The sequence below is a fragment of the Balaenoptera ricei genome, chromosome 12 (genome assembly GCF_028023285.1).
Source record: "Balaenoptera ricei isolate mBalRic1 chromosome 12, mBalRic1.hap2, whole genome shotgun sequence".
In the NCBI taxonomy this organism is placed as follows: Eukaryota; Metazoa; Chordata; class Mammalia; order Artiodactyla; family Balaenopteridae; genus Balaenoptera; species Balaenoptera ricei.
Genome location: NC_082650.1, coordinates 24,915,310 through 24,929,125, shown reverse-complemented (window position 1 = coordinate 24,929,125; position 13,816 = coordinate 24,915,310). Strand labels below are relative to the sequence as shown.

Here is a 13,816-nt window from a genome sequence, read left to right as displayed (position 1 = left end):
AGGGGGATTAATAGTAGTGAGGGAGTAACCAGAATCTTGGAGTTCAGACTACTGCGAAAGTCACATATGTCCCCTTGCCCAGTGTTCCTCAAAATGAGGTTCCTAGACACAGTAGTACCACACGTTGTTGTTGGTCTGCAACAAGCTTAAAGTAAGTTTTGGAAACTTTTACAGTAATTTCCATCGCCACAACATTTTTACTATTCAAAATTAAAACTGATCCCTTGCTCTCTTCCACTGGAGGCCCACACACCACGTCTCTAGTAATGCAAGTACTCAACGCCCACATCGATGGGCGGCGGAAGATTGCCTTTGCCATCACGGCAGTTAAGGGTGTGGGGCAAAGATGGGCTTGTGTGGTGTTGAGGAAAGCAGACAGACCTCAGCAAGAGGGCAGGAGAGCTCACTTAGGATGAGGTAGAGCGTGTGATCACCATGATGTAGAATCCACGCCAGTGCAAGATCCCAGACAGAAGGAAGTGAAGGATAGAAAACAGGTCCTGGCCAACGGTCTGGACAACAAGCTCCGTCAAGACCTGGAGCGACTGAAGAAGATTCAGGCCCACAGAGGCTGCACCACTTCTGGGGATTTCGTGTCCGAGGCCAGCACACCAAGACCACAGGCCGCCGTGGCTGCACCGTGGCTGTGTCCAAGAAGAAATAAATTTGTGGGAGTAGTCTGTTAATAAATAATTTATACAGTTAGAAAAACACAACTGATCCCTCACTTACAGATGCTCTGAGAAGCACTGTCCTAGTTTGTGATAAAATAGAATTCAAAAAGTGTACTGCTCCTTGTCCTGAAAAGGAATACAGCTTCTTAGGAAAAAGAATCTAAAGAGAAAACTAAAGAGTGAGGGGATTTGAGTGTACAGCTGGGGATTATTCCAATGGGACAAATGAGGGAGATCATCTAAAAAGCAAGGTGATTATATTAACAGCTCTCTTGATGAGAAAAGGGGGTGAAACCCTTTTATCGAGCACTTGTTTTCTATTGGACACTTTTATTTACATTATCTTATTTAATCTTCTCCCTTCAGATAAGTGCTATTATTCTAATTTTTATGGAAGGGGGCATGAGGCTCAGTGACTTTAATAGGCTGCATGGTGGCCCCCCAAAAGATATGCATGCCCACATCCTAATTCCAAGAACATGTGAATATTACCTTATCTGGTAAAATGTGATTAAGTTAAGGATCTCGAGAGGAGGAGCTTATCCTAAATGGATCCTAAATTCAATCACACGTATCTTTATAAGATGGACACACAGAGAAGATGAGGAGGCAACAAGATCGTGGAAGGAGAGACAGGAGTGATGTGTCCACAAGCCAAGGGATGCCCAGAGCCATTAGGAGCTGGAAGAAGCAAAGAATGGATTCTTCCTAGAGCCTTCAGAACCTGCAGACACTTGATTTTGGATTCTGGCCTCTGGAACTGTGAGAGAACAAATCTCTGATGGTCTAAGCCACCCAATTTGTGGTAATTTGTTATAACAACCTTAGAAACCTAATACAGTGACCTAAAGTAACTTCTACAAAATGAAAAAAATATATATGATATTTAACCTCAGGCTAACTCTAAAGCTTTTGACTGATGTATCACATAGCAGCCTTCCAGACTTTACAATGCCTGGATAAATGATTAGGAATATATTGAAAGGATAGGGAGAGCACAGAGAAATAAAGAGTATAAGATGTGGCGTCATGTACTAGGTGGGAATCTTGGTTCCTCTACCCACTTACTTGTCTTCTCAAAGTCTCAGTGCCCTCAACTGAAAACAAAGTGTAATAAACCACATTAATCACATTATTGTGAGGATTGAGTACAATAACATACATGTAATTTTCTTTGCAACTTGTGCAACACTAGTCCAATGCTAATTACCAAGGCCAATTCTTTCCTCAAGAGAGACTGAAGAGACGACGTTGGTAGTACCCTGTCCACTCACTCTTTCTCTGTTGCAGATGCAGTGGCACTGGGTTGCCCGCCTTCCTGCCACAGCAGATGGCAAGGCGAGCATCCTCCTGTTTCAGGACGCACAGTCCTAATATCATGTGCCGACAGGAGCAACAGAAAGCCCCTGAGCCTGCTGAACAATTTCTACTTGAAAGAAAACCTCAGCAGCTACCAGGCCAAAACAAAATAGTTATTTTTGGCAGATCTTTTCTTCAGGATTCAGATGGACAATAGTAAATAACTCTATTCAACAGGCCAGCTCATTTTTACTTGTTTATTTACACCCTGCCTTGTTCCAGAAAGGATTTAAGGTGGATTACCTATTAATACCACACAAGATAAAATAAGTGAAAAATAAGTGGTGAGGAAAGTAGGACAACAGGAAAATGAAACTCAGAAAAATAAGTGAAACCAGGAATGAGTTAGACTCACCGTGTTCAGTGAGGCTTTTCCCTCACCAGGGGTGGCCACGAGTGTGTCTCTAAGCTTTCTTGCTGTTAATATAAAAAAGGGCTCTAAAGCAAGGTTCCCAGCAACATTCTCTTTAGGATGTGATTTCAGTCTGCCCAGGGCACTGGCTATGGGTGATCAAGGCCCTAAAGATCTTGACATTGAGCATAACAATCATCATTTTAGCCTGGATTAAAAAAAAAAAAATCAGTAAAGCATCAATGAAATTTGTGTCTTTGAGGAACATAACTTCCTGATGTCTTACGTAATATAAACTAGCTATAAAATTTATATTTGCAGAACTGTTGACTCACTAACTGTACAGGATGACTAACTATAAATCAGGTAAGCAAAAGGGGACATCTACCAAAAAGGATGACTTCGGTTTTAGAACCGTTCATCTGTAACCCTTCTTTTTGGTACTAATCAGAGCAAGCTTGATCTGTAGCACTCTCTCTTCATGGTAATAAACTTACTGTCTGCTTATAGGAGAATGTCTATTTTTCTATTCTCTAGAATGGGGGAAATGCATCCAGCTTATAGAAGAGTGTCATTAAATTATTAAGATTCAAATTAAAAGGAAAAGGGCAGTTGGAGCACGTCTCTATTTTTACTTCACTGAAATCACTATTAAAGATGAATTGAGCTAGCTTTTGGGGAGTGAACTGTGCAGCTAATTCACAGGGTGGGCGGGGGGAGCCCTTCATGGTGTTGCGATGCTTAAAATAAAAGAGTTTATAAGGGTTATATTAAGGTATTTTATAGTGAAAATTGATGATGGGTAAGTAACTATGGCCCTCATGCCCCTTTTAATGCTGAATTCTCTCTCTCTGCTCTCTGGCAGGGATTGGTAAATTTTTTCTGCAAAGGGCTGGATGGTAAATATTTTAGGCTTTGTGGGCCTTATGTTTTCTGCTGTGACTGTCCAACTCTGCAATTGCAGTGCAAAATCAGCCATTGACAACTCGTAAGTTAATGAGTGTAGCTGTGTTCCATTGAAGCTTTTTTTAACAAAAGCAGGTGGCAGCGGACTTGGCCCATGAGCCATAGTTTGCCGAATCCTGCTCTGTGATGTAGAACATGGGGTTTTAAATCCTTGTTCAAAGTTTTCACTGTATTCTGAACTATTTTCTGAGAGAAATTTTGGCTTGACTGACTACCTCCCTGAAGGTGATGGGAGAGCCCTCCTTTTAAGTAAGAAGACCTTAATTTTTGAAATAGATCATTGCCTCCTGCATACCAGGTTTCTAAATCATGGAGTGCTCCATTCCACCGATAAGACTGAAAAACTATGTTCTTGGCCTCCAGCCTAGCCTCCACCTCAGTATATCAGAGCCTAGCCACGTGTCCAGGTCTGACTGGAACACAGATGAGGGAGATACCTTAGTGGGCACAATCATAATTCATGACTCTTGATTTTAAAAAGTTCAGCCTTGCATCAAGCTAGTTATAGGAGCATTCATACATGTACAATGTCACCTTTTCTTTTCTAGAAGACCCTCACAGAATAACAGTTGGACACTACTCCATCTTTTATTAAGGATTGTATATAAAAGTGACCCTATGGAGGATATATTTCCTCCTTTGTAAAATTGCTGTTGAAGACACTTTCCATTAGATTGTTTTGTGTTCTTCATGTAAAACTTTGTGATCCCTTTTAGAGTTTAGAGGAGGGACAGAAGTGCTTCTCTTGTTATGCTTCCTGTTATTAACCAGACAATGCAGTATAACTTCTCCTATGCCACCCGTTCGTCCTACTTTTTAGCTCTGTTTCCAAAAAGTAAAGCTAAGTACATGTTCCGTTGCACAGATTATAAATAGTCGAGGTCTTCTTACCCATCTATGTCTTCCTTTTCGTTCTTGGTCTTTTCATTTTTTTCTGTTTTTTTGGGGGGGAGGGGGGATCTGATTGTATTTGTATCTTAATATAGAATACCATAGAAGTATAAACAACAAATAAATGATAAAGTTTGGGCTTGTTGAAAATGTTAAAGACCACAAAAGGACAATTTCATCTGTGTTTGAAACTAGAAAAACAAGGAAGTGATCACCAAGCTGCCTGGGGCAGATGGTGTAATGATAACAGATAACAAAACTATTAAATTTATATTTTGCTTTCAAATTCTGCTGCAAGGAAAGTGGTCTCCAGGCTGGAAGAATAAGAACAAATAATACCTTGAATTATTTTTTTGAATTCCTTGTTTTCTTGGAATTTATTTAATTTTTTTTTTTTTTTTACACCTTGTCCCGTTGTATTTTCACCCTGGGAGGTAGTCACAGTAGTTATTATTATCCTGCTTTTTACTGAGGAGGAAATTGTGACTCAGTGTTAAATGACTTGTGCACACTCACAAACAATGCAAAGAGGGAGTTGACTGCAACTCTGTGTAAATAAGTAGACAGTAAGGCAAAGCCTGGTCGCTTTAAATAAATTTTGGTTGTCAGCACTGGATGCGACTTATGCCAGCCTACTGAGAAAACTGGGGTGCGGTGCAAATAGGAGATGCTCAAAATATTTTTTTGAATGAGTGAATTGAGCTGAGCATTAATCTTAGTAAATTACTGAGGTATTGCAGAGACCAAAAGATGAATAAATAAGGGAAATCTCAGTCCATTTTTCAAAAAGAGGGAGAGATTCCACAATCCATAAATAGGTCAACTATTCTCAGAGGCGATCCCAGAAAAAGTCAAGAATGGGCTTTCAAGCTAATGGCTTTGAGTATTAACGAAGGAATGTAGTGGTTACTAGGAGTGAACATAGGTTTGTAAAGAATGCCATGTTATGCTTGCTTAATTTATTTTCTTGCTTTTGAAACAGAGCTACTGTAAGATCAGAGGATTGACTAGGAAAATTTAATTTTCACAATAATATCATAAAAATAGCAACCACTTCTTGAACACTAACTATAAGCCAGACCCTATTTGCCTTATTTCATTTAGTCCCACAGTGGTCCCAGTGCATAGGTATGTTTCTATCTCCCTTGTTTCAGATAAGACAGAGGTTCAGTGAGAGCAAGTAATTAAAGTCACATTGCTAGCGAGTGACTGAGCTGGAGTCAAAGCCAGGTTTGTCTGACTCAAAGCCGTTGGTGGTAAGTCACTACAGCACCATTTCGTGTTGACACACAGCAGGGCTCATAAGATCTTTGAGGCGAAGGTGAACTAAGGATCTACAGGTTGGGTCACAATATCTTTACATAGATTCACAACAGGTTGAAAACAAATCTAAGGCATGTTGATTAGTATTTTGGTCTTAGTCTGCTCAACATTTGAATCTATAAAGACATAGAAAACATACTTATCCCTTCTGCAGTGGACAAAATCAAGAAGAGAAGCCAGTCTTATCACTGCTATAAGCTAACATTTGCATGGTGTGTCTCATTTTACAAAATACTTTCACTTAGCTTGTCACATTTGATTCTCTCTCACAGCTCTATAAAGAAGACTTATCACTAGCTCCCAAACTCTCCCTCTTGCCCCTCCCCCCCCCCGCTTTTTTTTTTTTACAATGAGCAGAAATGAGGTTCAGGGAAATCAAATGACTCAATCAGAGTCATGGTGAATAATCTGGGGACTTCTGTTTTCTGTCACACTGCAACAGATATGGAGTCATGATTAGAAATAATATCAAGGCATGCAAATGCCAGATCAAAATTATTAAGATGAGATATGAAGGTGATGAATGTGAAGTCTAACACTGAAGGAAAAAGTATGTTTTTGTTGAATGCGTAATGTAAGCCAACATTTCACTCTGATTACTAATAATACTAATTTAATTTTAGCCTGGATTAATGGAAACATAATGTCTACATCACAATAAGCAATATTTCCACTGAACATGTAACTTTTCAAAATATGCATGGACCCATATCTTCTGGGCCTAGTATTTATTAAAATCTCAGACTAAGTAGAGTGCACCTAAAGGCGGGTAAATACTGAGGAGACCATGGGCTACATTTGAGAGTGGAAGGGAATGAGGAAATGCATAAAAACTCTAATTGGTTTCAAAGTTTTAAAATTATCACGTGGAAGAGGAAAAATTAAGATTTGTTCTGTGTTGGTTGGTCTAGGTCCAACAGGTGTTGGTGTGTAACAAGACAAAAAGCACAAAGGTTTAAGTATCAGACAGTCAGATTTTGGCTCAACATAAAAAATAATTCTAACAATGGAGTGGTTCCTGAGGAAATGAGCGTTGTGAGTTTTTAAAATTTAACTTATTTAAACAAAAAAGAGAGCCAAAAACAATTCATTCATTTCTCCCATTCCCCACTCTTTACCATGGCAGCTACCAATCTGCCTGTTCTGTCTATGAGCTTGTATTTTGTTTTTTGTTTGGTTTTTTAGATTTCATGTATAAGAGAGATCATATAGTGTTTGTCTTTCTCTGTATGGCTTATTTCACTTGGCATAATGCTCTAAGTCCATCCATGTTGTCACAAATGGCAAGAGGTCATTCTTTTTTATGACTGAATAATATTCCATTGGCTAAATATACCACAATTTCTTTATTCATTCATCCACTGATGGACACTTAGGTTGTTTCCATATCTTGGCTATTGTAAATAATACTGCAGTGAACACGGGGGTGTACATATCTTTTCAAATTAGTGTTTTTATTTTCTTCAAATAAATACCCAGAAGTAGAATTGCTGGATCATATGGTAGTTCTATTTTAAATTTTTTGAGGACTGTCCATAATGTTTTCCATAGTGGCTGCACCAATTTACATTACCAACAGCAGTGTACAAATGTTCCCTTTTCTCTACATCCCCGTCAACACGGTTTCAGGTCTTGCATTTAAGTCTTTAAACCATTTCAAGTTAACTTTTGTGATTGGTGTAAGACAGTGGTAAAATTTCATTCTTTTGCATGTGGCTGTCCAATTTTTCCAGCACCATTTATTGAAGAGACTGTCCTTTCCCCATTGTATATTCTTGGCTCTTTTGTCGTAAACTAATTGACCATGTATGTGTGGGTTTATTTCTGGGCTCTTTATTCTGTTCCATTGATCTATGTGTCTGTTTTTATGCCAATACCACATTATTTTATGTAGAGGCTTTTGTTATAAAATATAAAAATACCTCAGTGATAAATGATATTCTCTCTCCCTTCCCCCAACTATCTCTCTCTTTCTCTCTCTGTCACACACACACACACACACACACACACACACACACACTATCTCCTGTCATTTGAATGTTAGTTCCTTGGTAGCAGGGATTTTGTTTTGTTTTTGCTTTTTATGAATTGAATTTTGTTCTTCAAAACTTATATGTTGAGATCTAAACGCCAGTACCTCAGAATGTGATCTTATTTGAAAATAGGGTTGTTGCAGATGTAATTAATTAATGCGAGGTCATACTGAAGTAGGGTGGGCCCTAATTCAATATGATTGGTATCCTTATAAAAGGGGAAATTTGGACAGGGACATGCACACAGGGAGAATGCCATGTGAAGATGAAGGCAGAGAATCTGGGTGATGCTTCTACAAAACAAGGAATGTCAGACATTTAAACCACCAGAAGTTAGGAGAGAGGCATAAACAATTTCTCCCTCAAAGCTCTGAGAAGGAGACAACACTGCTAACATATTGATCTTGGACTACTGGCCTCCAAAACTGTGAGACAATACATTTCTGTCATTTAAGCCACGTGGTTCACGGTATTTTGTTATGGCAGCCCCAGTAAACTAATAATCTGCTCTATCCCTGTATCTAGAACTGTGACTAGATAGAGTAGGCATTTGATAAATATTTTTTGAGTGAATGTTGAATGAATAAATAAATGGCTGAATGAATGAATATACGTCACCCCAGGAAAGTCATTTATTTTTTCTAGCCCTCAGTGTTGTCATTTGTAAAATGACATTCGTTACAGTGTAGAAGATTTATACAGTTCTCGTCTCTTCTACTACATTCATAAAAAAGAACTCTTATGACAGAAAAATTGATCACGTATTAGAAGTTATCAAGAAATCTTATTTAATCAGAATCTCTATTAAAAAATACAGGCAGACATGTGTTTTAAGGATGATTGAAATTTTAACTTGACCTGAGGCGAAAGTCTGAAATGAATAATTTCCTGAGTTTGCTTTTAGATTGTGATCCTGTGTTTTTCCTTGACGAATTTATCATCTATTTATAGAAATTAGGTCAGTGAGACTGTGTGAGTTACAGGCAAAGCGATTTCATTGCACTCCAGGCTCAACTATGTTTCAGAATAGAATCTTCCTTACTGTGGAGTTGAGCCATCAGCAAAGATATGGTACAGGAACTGAATTAGAGCAGAATGCAGAAAATTGTCTTCATGTTTGAGAAGCTTGGGTGTGCCATTACCTGAGATGATATTAAATTTATCCATGTGCCTTCAAATAATAAGCTTTGAAGAAGGAGCTAGATGAACAGAAAATCAACAGAACTCCAGAGAGTGATCTGGATGTGATGAGATTTACTAGTCTGGCTGCTATCTGGAAAGCCCCAGCTGGCCAGAATGAGCCTATGTTTTCAGTTCTTCAAGACTGGCCTAGGTGGGCTCTCCAGTGCTGATCTGCAGAGGTGATTTTCCAGAAATCCAGTCCACTGGACAGAGCCATGGTTCTATTTCCCTTTTTAGGTCCTTTACCTTCCAATGGTCTTGCAGGGCCCTATTCTCTCTCTTTCTCTTGGTCTCTGTCTCCATCTCTCTGTCTCTGTCTCTTTTTCAGTGTTCAGAACCTTTGACGCCTCCTGTTGGAACTTTTCCAAGTGTCCTATCATTGAAAGTTGACATCCTCCACTTGGTTCTTTGTCCTTCTACTCTTCAGAGACTCACATTTCCTGAGATGGATCTTCACTCCAATAAAAGACATTGACACCTCGGTGTGCAAAACTCTTAGATTCACAGGGGATGGGTGAGAAGGGCAAAACATTTACAGCTCCAGTAGGAGTTAGATGCATCTTCTCTCATTAGTGGTCTGCTACGCCCTATGGGGAAAATATTTTAAGCTAGAATTTTGGTACTTTTGGCTTCACTAACTCTTGAGTTCTTTTAGGTACCCACCACAGTGTTAAATATACGAAATTAAAATCAGCAAAGAGCGGAACATGCCTTTTACTTTCCCACCCCCTACCCCAGTTTTGCAAATGGGTCAACAAAAATAGTGTCCGTGATGTGGGCAAGGGTGTAAATTCATACAGTGAAAACTCAAACGGAAAACAAATCCCAAGAACAGAGGCTATATTTCAAATCTTTGGATTATGGAGAGCAGTTAGAGAAGAAATCTTAAATGTCATCTAATTTAACTCACTTATTTTACAGATTAGGAAACAGAACGCTCTGAGCAAGAGATCTTCTGACTAGCAGACCCTATATTCTTCATGTACTTCTATATTTTTATGTCTTTTGGATTTTTGTTTGTATGTTCGTTTTTCTTCCTTGCATTATCTCTGCCTGATCTAGGGCAAAAAAAATGTGTATAAAATAAGAGGGTGGGTGAATCAACCAAGATCATAGCGCTAGCAAAGTGAAAGAACTTGGATGGGACCCCATGTATCCTGGTTCTTAGTTCCTTGCTCTGTGATTTGAGCATTAAAGCAAATCAAGACTGGGTGAAGATTAGAATTTGTAGTCTCTAGACCCTTGGGTAAAACAGGCTGCTGGGTTATTCTGTACAGTCTAATATTTGCTATCAGTCTCTATGGCAATTGTTCTAAGTTTCTTCTGGAGGATGGAGTAATAGTCCCCATTTGAGAGTCTGAATATCAAGGATCCTCTCCTCAGAAAGATGTACATACACAATTTACACAGAAATTCAGTTGATTCACATAATTGAGGACAGACCCCCAGACTGTGAACTAGTGGTCTATATATTAATGTCAGCTAATGCTTATTGAGTGTTTTCTATGTTCCGGGCATTATTCTGAGGACTTTACATGTGCTATATCATTTAATTCCTGCAACACTTAAAAGCAGTTTCCATTCTTATTTCCATTTTACAGAAAAAAGAGACATTTAGAGAACATCTGATTATTTAACACTTTTAAAAATACTGATGATGCCAGGTGCTAAGGATACAATGGTGCAAACAAACAAACAAACAAAAAAGGCACAGTGCCTGCCCCCATCAAGCTTGGAATCCAGTGAAGCAGGCTGATTTCATGTTTACAGAGAAATGTGCCATGAAGCAAACAGACATGGGCGAGTGTGTCAGGCAGTAAAATCCTTTGCTAGAGGTCAACGCCAAAGGACAGATCCCAAACTCAAACCAGGTCCATCTGCCCCCAAAGTCAGCCCCTGCCCCATCGTTGTAACCATTGAGTTCTTCTAACTATGATGACTTTTGGTGATACTTTATAATACCCTGTCCTGGTCTCCTCCATGCCTGTGAGATACACTTTCCTGAAGCACCCAAAGCAGTGCTTCTTGGACCATCTATGGTGAAAGACCAAGTGTGAAAATTTTCAGTTTGTTACACTGTGCTCTGATACTTTTGTCCTTATTTTCTGCTGGAGGATCAATCTATCACCCCTTCCCCAGAGCCTTAGCCCCCAAGCTTGTCCCCATGTCTGGATGGGCTCTAAGTAGGAACACAGAGAATCTTGGGTAATTATGGGTTCATGTTTGGTCATTTCCTGCCTCACCCTAGATATGGAGGGATTATGCATCTAGACTGGTGCCTTAATTTGGTAAAAAAAAAATCTCTATTTCTAAAAAATTACCTAAAAGTGCTTCAGGCTCTCCCTGTTGCCCCCATATCTGCAAAGCCTTGTCCCAAACAATTGGGCCTTTATTTCTTCTTTCCAGAGCAACAGCTTGCTGATACACGTGATTCCCAGGCCCAGTGCTGGAGCCCTGCCCAGAGTGACAGGGGTAGGTACCTGGGCCACGTATGACTTGCAGTCTATCATCCAGCTGATGTACTTGGCATGCTATTGCCGGCGAATATGCCGCACGTGACAAACAGAAACACAGTGCTAATTTCAAGGTCTATTAGAAACACAAGGCAGTAGAAATAATGGTTGATAGACAGAAATGGCAGGAATTGGCAGGTTAAGAAGTCTTCTTCTAAAAGCGTCTAGGGGATGTCGACAAACACTGGGAAATAAATACACTTTACGATCATAAAAATGTACCTGACAATGGGCTTTTGAATGAGCACAGTGAGGGACTAAAGTGGATGATATGTGACCATGGTTTTTGCCCCCCACCATCCAGAACTACTGATAAGGTCAGGCTGAGAACAAGCATCTGTGCATGAATGTAAAAGCTATTGGAATACAGAGTGTTCCCAGCTACTACATTAATAACTTTCAACAACCTTCACTCCTGGACATGATGTAATTAATTTTTGAATTGGGGAAGCAAGATGGTCTGTGGTCTGATATTTTCATTTGAAAGCAAGTGGGAAGACAAAAGCAAACAGGCTTTTTGGCTATGAGGGAATAAATGACCTTCCAAGTAAGGAATTTCAACCGGAGCTTTCGACTTCAGAGGGGATGGGGCTGGAGAACATTTTTGTAGCAGAAATTTAAGGTGGAGAAATGGTTGTGGGTTACAGGGCCCCCCATCTCTCTGAGCATGTGTGCCCTTCCCCATTACACAAGCCATTCTCAAGGGTTCTGATGGCCCTAAACCCCTTTTGGACAGAAAAACATTATCGCTAACAGTTTTGTTTTTTTGTATTTTTTTTTAAACACAGGGCTGGCATGCCAGCACATGCTTGAATGCTCTCACAGTTACATATAAACTTAAAAAGAGGCCCCCTTTCCCCCTAGCCTGACTCATACTCCATGCATCATATAACCAGTATTTGGAAAGGCTATGAAGAATGCTTGGGGCAGTTGGGACATATTTTGTCCAACAGTGGGAGTGACAAAAACAGGTGATCTAGAAGCGGGTAGGAGTCTAAAGCTGGGGGGGGGGTGCATGTAGGGTGGGGAGGGGGGTCGTGAAAGATGGAAGGAAAGTTTGTCATACTTCTTGACTATTCCTTAGGACATTTAAGATAACAGAACATTTTAAAGATGGAAGAGACCTTAGAAATCTGAAATGAAGATTCAGAGGTTATGCACTACCAGTGCAAAATCCTACAGCTAGGGAGAAGCTAGCCTCCAAACACTCTCTGTATAGCACAGACCCCATTTTGCACCACAGAACCTGTTTGAGAATCTGATAAAGCCTGCAGATACTTCCTCCTGAAAAACAAAACTACACATAATATTTCCTGTACGTTTCAAAGGAATTATGGACTCCTTAAGTTCATCAGTGAACCTGAGGGACTGATGAATTTTCTGTTGTATTAAGGTTATCAACCGAGCATACAAATAATGTTCAGACTAGGTTTTAAGTCTCTCCTTTCTGCTTATTGGCTGTTTGAGCACAAGCAAGCAGGCAATATATCTAGGCCTCAGTTTCCTGACGTACGAAATAGATATAATGATAGTATCTATTCCTAGATTATCGTGAAGATGAAATGCCATAATGAGTTTAAGGAAGCCTGGCGGTGGGAAGGACGAGCCATGTTGCTGTGGTTGCGGTTGTTATCGACCTCCATGCTCATTGAGCTATGGCCTCTGTGGTTGGCTGTTGATGGGCTCCTCCAGATCCAGGTCTCCTGAATTTCTTCCTGTCCTTTGCCTTTTGCTTGCTTCCAGCATAAATCTATTTGCTTCCTGATTGTTCTCCTTTCCTTAAGGATCTCTCCTTCTCACCACATGAAAGGCAGCCTGTGTTAAAATGTCTTGATAAATTTGTTGTGCGGAAATCCATTAGAAGGAAGTGCTAGGAAATAAGATTGTTGGAGAAAAGAGTACATCTGTGAAGTGCTTCCTTACTGCAGTGGAGATCAAACAGTAGAACAAGTGGAAATACCAGGTCTGCAAGAATGGTTTGAAGTCATGTTATTATTTCAACTTCCCTTTAATAATTGCAGGGAAAAAATGTTTTTTTTCAATACAGTTCATTTTTTTAAATCTAAATTTTCAGTGTGGAAAACTTCTATTTTTAATATCAATTTCTCTTGCTGACGTACTTAAATTACTTGCAACTTCTAATGAGTTCCACCACCTGACTCTACCCCAATCTCTTCAAATCCATGCTGAGAAACAGAAAGGTAGCCTCAAGAGGAAGAGGAATGTTAAAAATACTGAGCAGAGAGGAACCTGCTTACATCATCCTCCTTCTAATTTAGGTTGTCTGTTTTTCAGTATTGGAAGTTCTCCTGGGGACTGGTGTAGGGTGAATTATATGAAATTTTGGAAACTGAGTCTCCGAAGATAGTTTGGTGTAAGCCTCAAAGCTTTCCTTCTACCTGATAAAGGTTGACCAGAAGACTGATATCTTCTCGGGGGTTTTTTTTGTTTGTTTGTTTGATTGTTTGTTTGTTTGGGTTTTTTTGGTGCCAATCTAACTCCCTCCCACTTATACTTGAAAGT

The 13,816-nt window shown here is 39.6% G+C and overlaps 1 pseudogene; it reads left to right on the top strand.

Moving 5' to 3' along the window:
* The first annotated feature begins 266 nt into the window (after positions 1–266).
* On the top strand, positions 267–664 carry LOC132376248 (small ribosomal subunit protein uS13-like; annotated as a pseudogene).
* The last annotated feature ends 13,152 nt before the right edge of the window (positions 665–13,816 follow it).